At 42.7% G+C, this 13,312-nt stretch overlaps 1 pseudogene; it reads right to left on the bottom strand.

The window, feature by feature from the left end:
* Positions 1-813: 813 nt before the first annotated feature.
* LOC117095490 lies at positions 814-866 on the bottom strand (annotated as a pseudogene).
* Positions 867-13,312: the final 12,446 nt, after the last annotated feature.

Here is a 13,312-nt window from a genome sequence, read left to right as displayed (position 1 = left end):
CATTCGTCAGTGCAGATGCCTGGTAACTAGTCATTGTAAATATTGTCTGTGGGTTTTTTTTATTTTGTTAAGTAGTTACTCTGTTTTTATGTTGAGATTTGGATTTTAAAAATATACTGCTGCCACTGTCATCTTCCCAGAACCCACTGAATAGATTAAAAATATTCTCCTCTTTGACTGGTCAAGGTGGCTCCTGCCTGTAATCCCAGTGCTTTGGGAAGCTGAGGCGGGAGGCCAGGAGTTCAAGACGCGCCTGGGTAACATACTAAGACCCCATCTCTACCAATTAAAAAAAAAAAAAAGCCAGGAGTGGTGGCACGCACCTATAATCCCAGCTATTTGGGCGGCTGAGGCAGGAAGATTGCTTGATCCAAGGAATTCGAGGCTGCAGTGAGCTATGATCCCACCACTGCACTCCAGCGTGGGCAATACAGTGAGAACCTACCTCAAAAAAAAAAAATTCTCTTTGCTACATAGAATCCCCATTTTCACAAGAAGCAGTCATGGTAAATTGGTATTAACTTTCTATGTTTTGATAATTTAATTGTAACTTCAACAGAGTTTAGGGAATGTGTTCTCAATGTTATAAAATCCTCTAAGAATTGTATAGCAGTGTATTTTTTTCAGTCTACTTCTGGTATGATTAAAGAGAGAAAATATCTGTGTCCTAGAACCAGTTAAAAAAAATTAAGTGTTCCAAGTATTAATGGAAACCAACTTTACACAAAACTTTGGTACAAAGCAGTTCGTAAGCAGAGTATTATAAAAATAACTATTTTTTATTTATTATTTATTTATTTATTTATTTTAGTGAGAAGTTTTCCTTGAAAACCTGCTAAACAAATTCTAAAAGAGCTGTAACAAAAATAACAATTCTTATTATTGTAGAGGAAGAAGTCTATTTACACAGTGTTTTCACATGCACTACCTCATTTAATCTTCAAAATAGTCCTCTTAGGGAAATATTGTTATTATGCGTTCCATTCTTCATCAGAAAAAAATTGAACTTAGAGAACTCAAATGACTGGATTTAAGATTGTAGCAAGAAGGACTTTTACCACCTCTACCTGCAGAGTGTTCACTTTTCCACGAAGGACTCAGCTTTGGTGAGATCCCTGTGTAGCATGTGGAAAGAAGTAGAAACCTGCCTAGTCAGCTCTATCAGTCATATACTCCCAGAGGACCCACAGGGTGACAGGTGCTGCAGACAGATCACTCTCCTGGTCTGGCTAAAAGCTTTGTCTAGCACTTTAAAGTCTGTAAGTGACAGGAGTGACATCTGAATTGAGGTTTTCTGACTGTAAATCCTCTGGTTTGCTTTTTCTTGCTAGCTAACATCCGCTTCAGCAGTGAGCTTTGTGGAGTCTGTAGCTTGAGCAGCTCCAGGTGGCATCACGAAATCTGCATGTTGCTGAACGTGAGTAGCTTTGATTCGTAGTGGGTGTGAGAGGACCATGTCAGAACATTTCTGGTGATTGTGGCAGCATTTTTCAAATGTTTACTCCTGAGTGCTCTGAGAAGCAGAGAGGAGGATCCTGTCCTATATCTCCATGGACTCTTTTATTACATTCTAATATTTTTACCTTCCAATTCATGTGGAGAGAGATTGCTGGCAAGATGGCCGAATAGGAACAGCTCTGGTCTGCAGCTTCCAGGGAGATCGACACAGAAGGTGGGTGATATCTGCATTTCCAACTAAGATACCCAGTTCATCTCATTGGGACTGGTTGGACAGTGGGCGCAGCCCAAGGAGGGCGAGCAGAAGCAGGGTGGGGCATCGCCTCACCCGGGAAGCACAAGGGGTCAGGGAACTCCCTCTCCTAGCCGAGGGAAGCCATTAGGGACTGTACCATGCACTCCGGGCCAGATACTGCGCTTTTTCCACAGTCTTCACGACCCACAGACCGGGAGATTCCCTCCAGTGCCTATGCCACCAGGGCCCTGGGTTTATAGCACAAAACTGGCCGGCTGTTTGGGCAGACACTGAGCTAGCTGCAGGAGTTTTGTTTCATACCTCTGTGCGCCTGGAACGCCAGGGAGACAGAACTGTTCACTCCCCTGGAAAGGGGCTAAAGCCAGGGAGCCAAGTGGTCTGGCTCGGCAGGTCCCACCGCCACGGAGCCTAGCAAGCTAAGATCCACTGGCTTGAAATTCTCGCTGCCAGCACAGCAGTCTTAGCTCGACCTGGGACTCTCCAGCTTGGTGGAGGGAGGGACATCCACCATTGCTGAGGTTTGAGTAGGTGGTTTTACCTTCACAGTGTAAACAAAGCCACCAGGAATTTCAAACTGGGCAGAGCCCACTGCAGCTCATCAAGGCCTCTATGGACAGACTGCCTCTCTAGATTCCCTCCTCGCTGGGCAGGGCATCTCTGAAAAAAAGGCAACAGTCCCAGTCAGGGACTTATACATAAAACCCTCACCTCCCTGGGACAGAGCACCGGGGGGAAGGGGCGGTTGTGGATGCAGCTTCAGCAGACTTAAACACACCTGACTGGCAGCTCTGAAGAGAGCAGCAGATCTCACAGCGCAGCATTAATCACAGCACAGCATTCGGGCTCTGATAAGGGACAATGTGCCTCCTCAACTGGGTCCCTGACCCCGGTGTATCCTGACTGGGAGACACTTCCCAATAGGGGCCAACAGACACCTCCTACAGGAGAGCTCTGATTGGCATTTGGCAGGTACCCCTCTGGGACGAAGCTTCCAGAGGAAGGAATAGGCAGCAATCTTTTCAGTTCTGCAGCCTCTGCTGGTGATACCCAGGCAAACAGAGTCTGGAGTGGACCTCCAGCAAACTCCAGCAGACCTGCAGCAGAGGGACCTGACTGTTAGAAGGAAAACTAACAAACAGAAAGGAATAGTATCAACATCCACAAAAAGGACGTCTACTCAGAGACCCCATTTGAAGGTCCCTGACTTCAAAGACCAAAGATAAATCCAGAAAGATGGGGAAAAACCAGCGCAAAAAGGCTGAAAATTCCAAAAACCAGAATGCCTCTTCTCCTCCAAAGGTTCTCCTCCACAACTCCTTGCCAGCAAGAGAACAAAACTGGATGGGGAATGAGTTTGATGAATTGACAGAAGTAGGCTTCAGAAGGTGGGTAATAACAAACTCCTTCAAGCTAAAGGAGCATGTTCTAACCCAATGCAAGGAAGCTAAGAACCTTGAAAAAAGATTAGAATAATTGCTATCTAGAATAACCAGTTTAGAGAAGAATATAAATCACCTGATGGAGCTAAAAAACACAGCACAAGAACTTCGTGAAGTATCCAGAAGTATCAACAGCCAAACTGATCAAGCAGAAGAAAGGACATCAGAGAATGAAGATCAATTTAATGAAATAAAGTGACAAGATATGCTAAAAAAAAATGAATGAAAAGGAACAAACAAAGCCTCCAAGAAATATGGGACTATGTGAAAAGACCAACTCTACATTAGACTGTTGTACCTGAAAGTGACAGGGAGATTGGAACCAAGTTCAAAACACTCTTCAGGATATTATCCAGGAGAACTTCCCCAACCTAGCAAGGCAGGCCAACATTCAAATTGAGGAAATACGGAGAAATTGAGGCAGGAATTAATAGCCCACCAACCAAAAAAAAAGTCCAGGACCAGACAGATTCACAGCTGAATTCTACCAGAGGTACAAGAAGGAGCTGGTACCATTCCTTCTGAAACTATTCCAAACAATAGAAAAAGAGGGAATCCTCCCTAACTCATTTTAGGAGGCCAGCATCGCCCTGATACCAAAACCTGGCAGAGACACACACACAAAAAAGAAAATTTCAGGCCAATATTCCTGATGAACATTGATGCGAAAATCCTCAATAAAATACTGTCAACCGGAATCCAGCAGCACATCAAGAAGCTTATCCACCATGATCAAGTTGGCTTCATCCCTGGGATGCAAGGCTGGTTCAACATACACAAATCAATAAATGTAATCCACCACATAAACAGAACTAATGACAAAAACCACATGATTATCTCAATGGATGCAGAAAAGGCCTTTGACAAAATTCAACAGCTCTTCATGCTAAAAACTCTCAGTGAACTAGGCATTGATAGAACATATCTCAAAATAATAAGAGCTATTTATGACAAACCCACAGTCAATATCATACTGAATGGGCAGAAACTGGAAGCATTCCCTTTGAAAACTGGCACAAGACCTGGATGCCTTCTCTCAACACTCCTATTCAACATGGAACTTCCAATAGGAAGTTCTGGCCAGGACAATCAGGCAAGAGAAAGAAATAAAACGTATTTGATTAGGAAGAGAGGAAGTCAAATTGTCTCTGTTTGCAGATGACACGATTCTATCTTTAGAAAACCTCATTGTCTCAGCCCAAAATCTCCTTAAGCTGATAAGCAACTTCAGCAAAGTCTCAAGGTACAAAATCAATGTGCAAAAATCACAAGCATTCCTATACACCAATAACAGACAAACAGAAGCCAAATCATGAGTGAACTCCCATTCACAATTGCTACAAAGAGAATAAAATACCTAGGAATACAACTTACAAGGAATGTGAAAGACCTCTTCAAGGAGAACTACAAACCACTGCTCAAAGAAATAAGAGAGGACACAAACAAATGGAAAAATATTCCATGCTCATGAATAAGAAGAACAAATATCATGAAAATGGCCATATTGCCCAAAGTAATTTATAGATTCAGTGCTATCCTCATCAAGCTACAATTGACTTTCTTCACAGATCTAGAAAAAACTACTTTAAATTTCATATGAAACCAAAAAAGAGCCCATATAGCCAAGACAATCCTAAGCAAAAAGAACAAAGCTGGAGGCATCACGCCACCTGTCTTCAGACTATACTACAAGGCTATAGTAACAAAAACAGCATGGTACTGGTACCAAAACAGATATATAGACCAATGAAACAGAACAGAGGCCTCAGAAATAATGCCACACATCTACAACCATCTGATCTTTGACAAACCTGACAAAAACAAGAAATGGGGAAAGGATTCCCTATTTAATAAATGGTGTTGGGAAAACTGGCTAGCCATATGCAGAAAGCTGAAATTGGATCCCTTCCTTACACCATATACAAAAATTAACACAAGATGGAGTAAAGACTTAAACGTAAGACCTAAAGCCATAAAAACCCTAGAAAATAACCTAGCCAATACCATTCAGGACATAGGCATGGGCAAAGACTTCATGACTAAAACACCAAAAGCAATGACAACAAAAGCCAAAACTGACAAATGGGATTAATTAAACTAAAGAGCTTCTGCACAGCAGAAGAAATTATCGTCAGAGTGAACAGGCAACCTACAGAATGGGAGACAATTTTTGCAATGTATCCATCTGACAAAGGGCTAATATACAGAATATAAAAGGAACTTAAACAAATTTACAAGGAAAAAGAAACAACCCCATCAAAAAGTGGGCAAAGGATATGAACAGACACTTTTCAAAAGAAGACATTTATGTGGCCAACAAACATATGAAAAAATGCTCATCATCACTGGTCATTAGAGAAATCAAAACCACAATGAGATACCATCTCACACCAGTTAGAATGGCGATCATTAAAAAGTCAGGAAACAACAGATGCTGGAGAGGATGTGGAGAAATAGGAATGCTTTTACACTGTTGGTGGGAGTGTAAATTAGTTCAACCATTGTGGAAGACAGTGTGGTGATTTCTCAAGGACCTAGAACTAGAAATAACATGTGACCCAGCAATCCCATTCCTGGGTATATACCCAAAGGATTATAAATCATTCTGCTATAAAGACACATGCACACATATGTTTATTGCAGCACTGTTCACAATAGCAAAGACTTGGAACCAACCCAAATGCCCATCAGTGATAGACTGGATAAAGAAAATGTGGCACATATACACCATGGAATACTATGACGCCATAAAAAGGATGCGTTTTTGTCCTTTGCAGGCACATGGATGACGCTGGAAACCATCATTCTCAGCAAACTAACACAAGAACAGAAAACCAAACACTGCATGTTCTCACTCATAAGTGGAAGTTGAACAATGAGAACACATGGACACAGGGAGGGGAACATCACACACTGGGGCCTGTTGGGGGGTGGGGGGCTAGGGGAGGGATAGCATTAGGAGAAATACCTAATGTAGATGACGGGTTGATGGGTGCAGCAAACCACCATGGCACATGTACACCTGTGTAACAAACCTGCATGTTCTGTACATGTACCCCCGAACTTAAAGTATAATAAAAAAAATTCATGCCAACTTTAAATTCTATTTTGTAATATATCTGTGCTATTTAGATACTAAAAGAATATTTTGCACTACTTGCCAGCAGGTAAAATTGTTATAGCTGATAATAATACAGAAGGTAAAATACAGAAGGTTTATCCAGTGGCTCTTAGTATCTGCTGGCATACCACCATGTAACCCTAAAATGTTGCTCACTTTGAAAGCAAAAGGAGTGAGGAGAAGTAGGCTGCAGACTCATTATGGAATTCTGAAGATTCTGCTAAACATTTGAGCTTTATTATATCCAAAAGGAGGAGCCGACGAAGTATTTAAAAATATAAAGTAAACTGATCGGATTTGTGTTTTAGATGAATGGCTTTTGAACTTTGATCACCATCATCTATTAATAAGGAAGACACTTTACATGCTAATTCATACACAGATTATGGATAACATATATATATGTGTATATATGAATATTATATGTAAAGAAAATATGAAACTTTTTTTACCCTTATATTTTCCATTTTAATCTATTTCATCTAGAAAAGTTAATGTGATTCACTAAATTGGTTGCACCAAGGGTGGCTTAAACAACAGGAAATTTATTTTCTCACAGTTTCAGAGGCTAGAAGTCCAAGATCAGGGTGTCAGCAGATTTTTCTTCTGAGACCTCTCTCCTTGACTTGTCTTCCCCTTCTATCTTCACGTGGTCTTTTTCTATGCAAGTGTATGTCCTAATTATAAAGAAACCACTTGTTTTGGACTAGGGCCCACCCCTAATGACCTCATTTTACCTTAATTACCTCTATAAAAGTTCTGTCTCCAAATATAGTCCCATTCATAAGTCCTAGGGTTTGGATTTCAACATACAAGTATTAGCAGAAGGGATGGGGGAGGGGGTTTGGCAGGAGAGGTAGGAGGGGTTCAGTCCATAACACCATATATATCTATCTTTTTAAAAAATCAAATGCAGGCATTTATATATTCTGCAAAATAAATGCCAAAATACCAGTACTGCAATCAATATCACAGTTATTCTCACAACATAATGAGTTCAGTTGCTTAATTGCATGGTGGAAAGGTGGCTTTTCTATTTTAATGGCCCCTGGAAGAGTCTCAGAGGCTACCAACTTTTAAAATTTTTTTAAGTAAGAAGATCTTAATTTTTATTTTACTATGTAGTTACTGTTGCCCAACTGTTTCATCTTGGCCTTGACTGGATATTCTTTTTTTTTTTTTTTTTTTTTTGAGACGGAGTCTTGCTCTGTCACCCTGGCTGGAGTGCAGTGGCCAGATCTCAGCTCACTGCAAGCTCCACCTCCTGGGTTTATGCCATTCTCCTGCCTCAGCCTCCCGAGTAGCTGGGACTACAGGCGCCCGCCACCTCGCCCGGCTAGTTTTTTGTATTTTTTAGTAGAGACAGGGTTTCACCGTGTTAGCCAGGATAGTCTTGATCTCCTGACCTCGTGATCCGCCCGTCTCGGCCTCCGAAAGTGCTGAGATTACAGGCTTGAGCCACTGCGCCCAGCCGACTGGATATTCTTAATACATAGAAGTGTAAATGAAAAGCTAGTTTTCAAAGGGTAACTAAAGGACTTTGGTAAGAGGGAAGAGAGCGACAAGAAATATTTGATTTAGGATGACTTGAATGACTGAAAAGAGAAAATCCAAATAGTTCTTTCCCTCTTTGGGTAGTTGACCAAGAAGCAAGCTCAGCATCTGAATTAGCTCAAAGGGAAAACAGACCAGTAGAAATGGGGTGTGAAATCCATAGCTAAGCCCTGGTCTGATAAAGTGACTTCCTAGCCAGGAAACTCACACTTAGTTACACAGTGAGCTAAGTGTTCCCAGTCCCCTACCATCTGCCCATAGATATGTACAGCAGCACCAGCGTGGGGCTCTTTCTATTCTGCATCCAGCTGTGCCAGCCCACAGAGTGCCTCACTTCTCCATGGAGTCATAAGCACTCCCTAACTGCTTCTTCCAAGTTTCCCACATTACATATCCCTGGAGGCTGCCATGGGTTGGGGCTGGCACCTTTGCATTCCATCCATGTTTGCTTATTGATGGATCAATTGATTGATCAAACTTTACAGATTTCCCATCCCAGCCCTTGGACGAGTCCTTTTAAGCTCTCTACATATCAGTTAATTCATTCTGCAAAATATGGGAATTCATAAAGATGGTCTCTTTTTTGCCCTAACTTTACATAAATCTGTGCTACAATTTCAGGTTTTAAGGCATTTTTTTTTAAGTATCATGTATAACTACAAAAGAAACTATGAACGCCATCGACTAACACACAGGGAAAGAAAAGTACCCTTTTCTTCCTAGGGTCTTAAGGCTTATTTTAGATGGGAAATTTGAGTTTATATCAACCTTGAGTTTTCAACTCATTCCCCTGCTCTGTTTTGGGCCACACTTATTGATAGAGGTAACTCTGAGATCACCCTAAAACTATGCATAAGCTGAAATAGTAGTTATCAATGTCAGTGGCAGGTTCTCCTCCAAAGATCAGGCTATCAAACACAAATATAATTCTGAAAAGCAAAATTTTATAAACACAAAATGACTATATGATAGCATTATCAGCAAAGCTTTGCTCTTCCTCTTCTGACTAGAATTGCTAATTAAATGTTTTCTAATGCTCTTTTGTACAGCCCTGTGGAATATTTCCTTGAGACATTCACATATGCAAGGTGGCTTTGTGCTGTGTTCTCCTCCCACCCACTCATCACCCACACGCACCTGCCCTCCTGCTCCCCGCTGACTCAGCGGCCCAGCCTCCTCCCACACAGGCCCAGTGACCTGGCACCCACTCAACCACCTTCTTGTTTGTTCTCCCACAAACCCACCCACTCATCTTCTCTCCTTCACACAGGTAGACGTTTTCACACTCCCACTGCTCAGCAGACAAAGCTCAAGAATGTGCTTTGGGTGGCAGTGGCGGGGCGGGGGAGAATAATTTTTTTCTAATGACCATTATGTTTTTTTCCTTGATCAACAAGCTTATCCACAAATGAGTAGTTGATAAACAGTCATTTTTATGCTTAGATTGTTTTTTCAGTACTTCCTCATACTCAATAATTGGATTTTCTATTTTTGAAAACTCTACCACAACGAATATGTATACACTTTGAGCACTGTAACTTGTTTCAGTGAAAATACATGCCCCATCTTTTGTCTAAATTGAAATATTTCACTCACATTTTGAAGTGAATGGGTGCACCAGTGAGATAATGGTTCATTGGGATGGTTATTTGTAATGATGGTGTCTGAGCTATAGCTGGAATCAATAGGCTGCCTGACAAGATTAATTGGCTGTGAATTATGCTGGAGCAATTCCAGAGCCAATACCAGAAACAAGGGCCAGCCCAGTCATCAAAGCCCTGCCAAGGTCTCGCTACTCTGTGGGGCTGGCCCCAGGGGAGCCGGGGAGGCCAACGTCTGCTACTTGTTTATGTTTGTAAGGCTACTAGAAAAGGTTCCCCGAATCACCCTAATGTTGCTATCCTGATGTTCCAGAATTAAAGTTACTCCTGAGTCCTCTGAGTATTTAGAGTATGAAGAATTAGAAAGATATTGCTGCAGTTTCTTCCCATTCATGGCAACTATTTTTATCCTTTCAAGGAGCTCTGATCATATGCCACATGGTGTGAACAGAATCTATTCTGCAATATTATGAATCCAATCTTGAAGAGGAAGTGTGTGTATAACAGTGGATTTTAAGAAGTGGACTACTTAATTTGTGTTTATTTATTTATTTTGCTTTTTAAATATCATAGCCGATGTGAACTCCAGGAACCATTTGTCCTTCTCTTTTATCTCTCCAAGGTGAAGCACAGTGCCTGACATGTAGTAGCACTCAATCCATGGCTGGAAACTTGCTTCAGATCCCTGGCAATTTATCTTGTCAGCACTAAGCTTTAGGGCCAATTTTCTTCAATTTTATATGTACCAGTCTTTTACTCTTTATTTTGAATACAACTACTCTTTCCTTTAAATTTCCACAAAAATGTGCTATGCCCTCTTACGTATTTTATCACTTTCTCTCTTGAATCATATTTAATCTTAAAGCTCCTAATGGCTCATGAGGACTTTTAAGTCAGATCTATATGATTTAACTTTGTATCCCTACCTAAAGCAAAGCTTCTCACATAAAAATCTCCACATATAAAGAGGTGCAAGCTGGGTGCAAAAGCAAGAGACAAGTAAGTACCTCTTGGCTCATTCAACTGCTACATGATGATAGAACTGCCACTAAGTTTCTAGTTGCTGGCTGCTCGCTAAAGATGGCAGAATGAACACAGGCATATCTCTCATATCTCTTCTCTCAATAGAGAACAGGAGATGGGGTGATGAGTAGATAAGACATTTCATAAATATATGTTGGAAAGAGAATGGAGGAGGGTTAACTGAGGGTTAAGAAGAGAGAAAGCCATTGTCTACAGTGTGTGCAGTGGGGTGTACTGAAGATAAATAAGACATTTCACCTTGAAGACCTGAAGGAAGCTCAAGACTTGGAGTCATCAGTTTTGGCAGAGAGAGGTGGTGAGGTACAGAGTGCAAAGTTTGAGGTAAGTTCAAAGCTTATGTACGAAACAGTCGACTACTCTCGTGCCCCAGTAACAGAATATCAGCAGCCAAGGTACTCCCTCCTGCTCCAGGAGGAAATGAGAATTTTTTGTTAATCAAGAGACACCCAGTAGGAATGGCCTGAGCTATCAGGAAAACAAACCTAATAGAGGAAAGAAGGCATGAGGACCAAAACAGTCAATGAATTGCAAGTCTGCACTGGGAATGGTTGGATTATCTGTGCTCTTTCCCCTACTACACAATCAAAGCACTGTTAATCAGGCAACAAACCCCTAGGCCAATGTTTCTAAATTGTGGGTTATGAACTCAGTTATGATTAGTGGAGTATAAAGTCTATTTAATGGGTCATAACCAACATTTTCTTGGGTTGGGTTCTTTGAGAAACAGACTTTGAGGTGGAGTTGACAGTTCAGAACATTTATTAGGGTTTGTCCTTGGGACCAATATCTGTGGAAGGATATAGACTTGGACAAAAAGAGAATGCGAGCTGTGATGCGAGACCCAATGACTATTTCACCCAACACCCCAAGGAGCATTGAAGCTAGAATGCATTTTCAGAGTTGTCCCACATCATGCCAAGATGTCCAGGACTTTATTCTCTCTCATAGGCTGAATTGCATCTTCCCAAAACTCATATGTTGAAGTCCCCATGTGTCCGGAATTGGTGGGTTCTTGGTCTTGCTGACTTCAAGAACGAAGCCGCAGACCCTCGCGGTGAGCGTTACAGTTCTTAAAGATGGTATGTCTGGAGTTTGTTCCTTCAGATGTTCAGATGTGTCTGGAGCTTCTTCCTTCAGGTGAGTTGCTGGTCTCGCTGACAGCAGTGAAGCTGCAGACCTTCGCAGTTAAGTGCTACAGCTCTTAAAGGCAGCGTGAACCCAGAGAATGAGCAACAGCAAGATTTATTTCAAAGAGCAAAACAACAAAGCCTCCAGGGTGTGCAGGTGGACCCAGGCAAGTTGCCACTGCTGGCTCTGACAGCCTGCTTTTATTCCCTTATCTGACCCCACCCACATCCTGCTGATTGGTCCATTTTACAGAGAGCTGATTGGTCAGTTTTGACAGAGTGCTGATTGGTGCATTTATAATCCTTGAGCTAGACACATAGTACTAGACAAAAAAGTTCTCCAAGTCCCCACTAGGTTAGCTAGATACAGAGTACCAATTGGTGTATTTACAAACCTTGAGCTAGACACAGTACTGATTGGTGTATTTACAAACCCTGAGCTAGACACAGAGTGCTCATTGGTGCGTTTACAATCCTTGAGCTAGATACAGAGTGCTAGATGAAAAAGTTCTCCAAGTCATCACTAGGTTAGCTAGATACAGAGTACCAATTGGTGTGTTTACAAACCTTGAGCTAGACACAGAGTGCTGATTGATGTATTTACAATCCCTTAGCTAGACATAAAGGTTCTCCAAGTCCCCACTAGACTCAGGAGCCCAGCTGACTTCACCTAGTGGATCCTGCACCAGGGTTGCAGGCGGGGAGCTGCCCGCCAGTCTGGAGCCATGCCTGCACTCCTCAGCCCTTGGGCGGTGGATGGGACCGGGCATTGCGGAGCAGGTGGCCGCGCCCAACAGGGAGCCCACCATGTAGAGAGGGCTAAGACATGGCGCTGCAGGTCTCCAGCACAGCCCCACGGGGAGGCAGCTGAGGCCTAGCGAGAATTCGAGCACGGTGCATGTGCCTGGCATGGGGAATCCGGCCAACCTCCGCAGTTGCTGGCCAGGGTGCTAAGCCTCTCACTGCCCTGGGCAGGTGGCATCAGCCGGCCGCCCCCTGTGTGGGGCCCGCCTAGTTCGCTCCGGCGCCGGCCGGAACTCTCCCTCCACACCTCCCGGCAAGCAGAGGGAGGTGGCTCTGGCCTTGGCCAGCCCAGAGAGGGACTCCCACAGTGCAGTGGTGGACTGAAGGGCTCCTCAAGCGCCGCCAGAGTGGATACCAAGGCCAAGGAGGCGCCGAGAGTGAGGGCTGCTAGCACATTGTCACCTCTCACCAACACAGAGAACCTCAGAATGTAGCCTTATTTGGAAATATGCTCTTTGAAAAGGTGATTAAGTTAAAACAAAGCCATTAGGATAGGGCAGTAATCCAGTAGTATTCGTGTCCTTGTAAGAAGAGAAAGACACACAGGGGCACCCATGTATAAAGAACAGTGAGACTTCCAGCCACCAGAACTGTGAGAAAATTAATTTCTGTTGTTTCAGCCACTAAGTCTGTGGCGTTTTGTTATGGCAGCCCTAGAAAACTAATATATCCACCCCCAATCCTTATTGGATGTGGCCACAGGAAGTATGACCTTGGGCAAGGCAGCTCTGCACTGAAGCAATCCCTGAAAAGGCTGACAACTGAAGAATCCCCACCAGCAGCGGTCTCAAGAGTCTGGGGCAACTAGTCCCTTCACTGCAGTGTATCTAATTAGTATATCATGGTCCATCACAAACATTAAAGAAAATAAAAATCAGTAGGCTAGACAGGGAATGTCAGAGAGCATT

This window comes from Trachypithecus francoisi, unplaced genomic scaffold (genome assembly GCF_009764315.1).
Source record: "Trachypithecus francoisi isolate TF-2019V2 unplaced genomic scaffold, Tfra_2.0 Lachesis_group13, whole genome shotgun sequence".
NCBI classification, from domain to species: domain Eukaryota; kingdom Metazoa; phylum Chordata; class Mammalia; order Primates; family Cercopithecidae; genus Trachypithecus; species Trachypithecus francoisi.
This window is presented reverse-complemented; position numbering and strand designations above follow the sequence as displayed.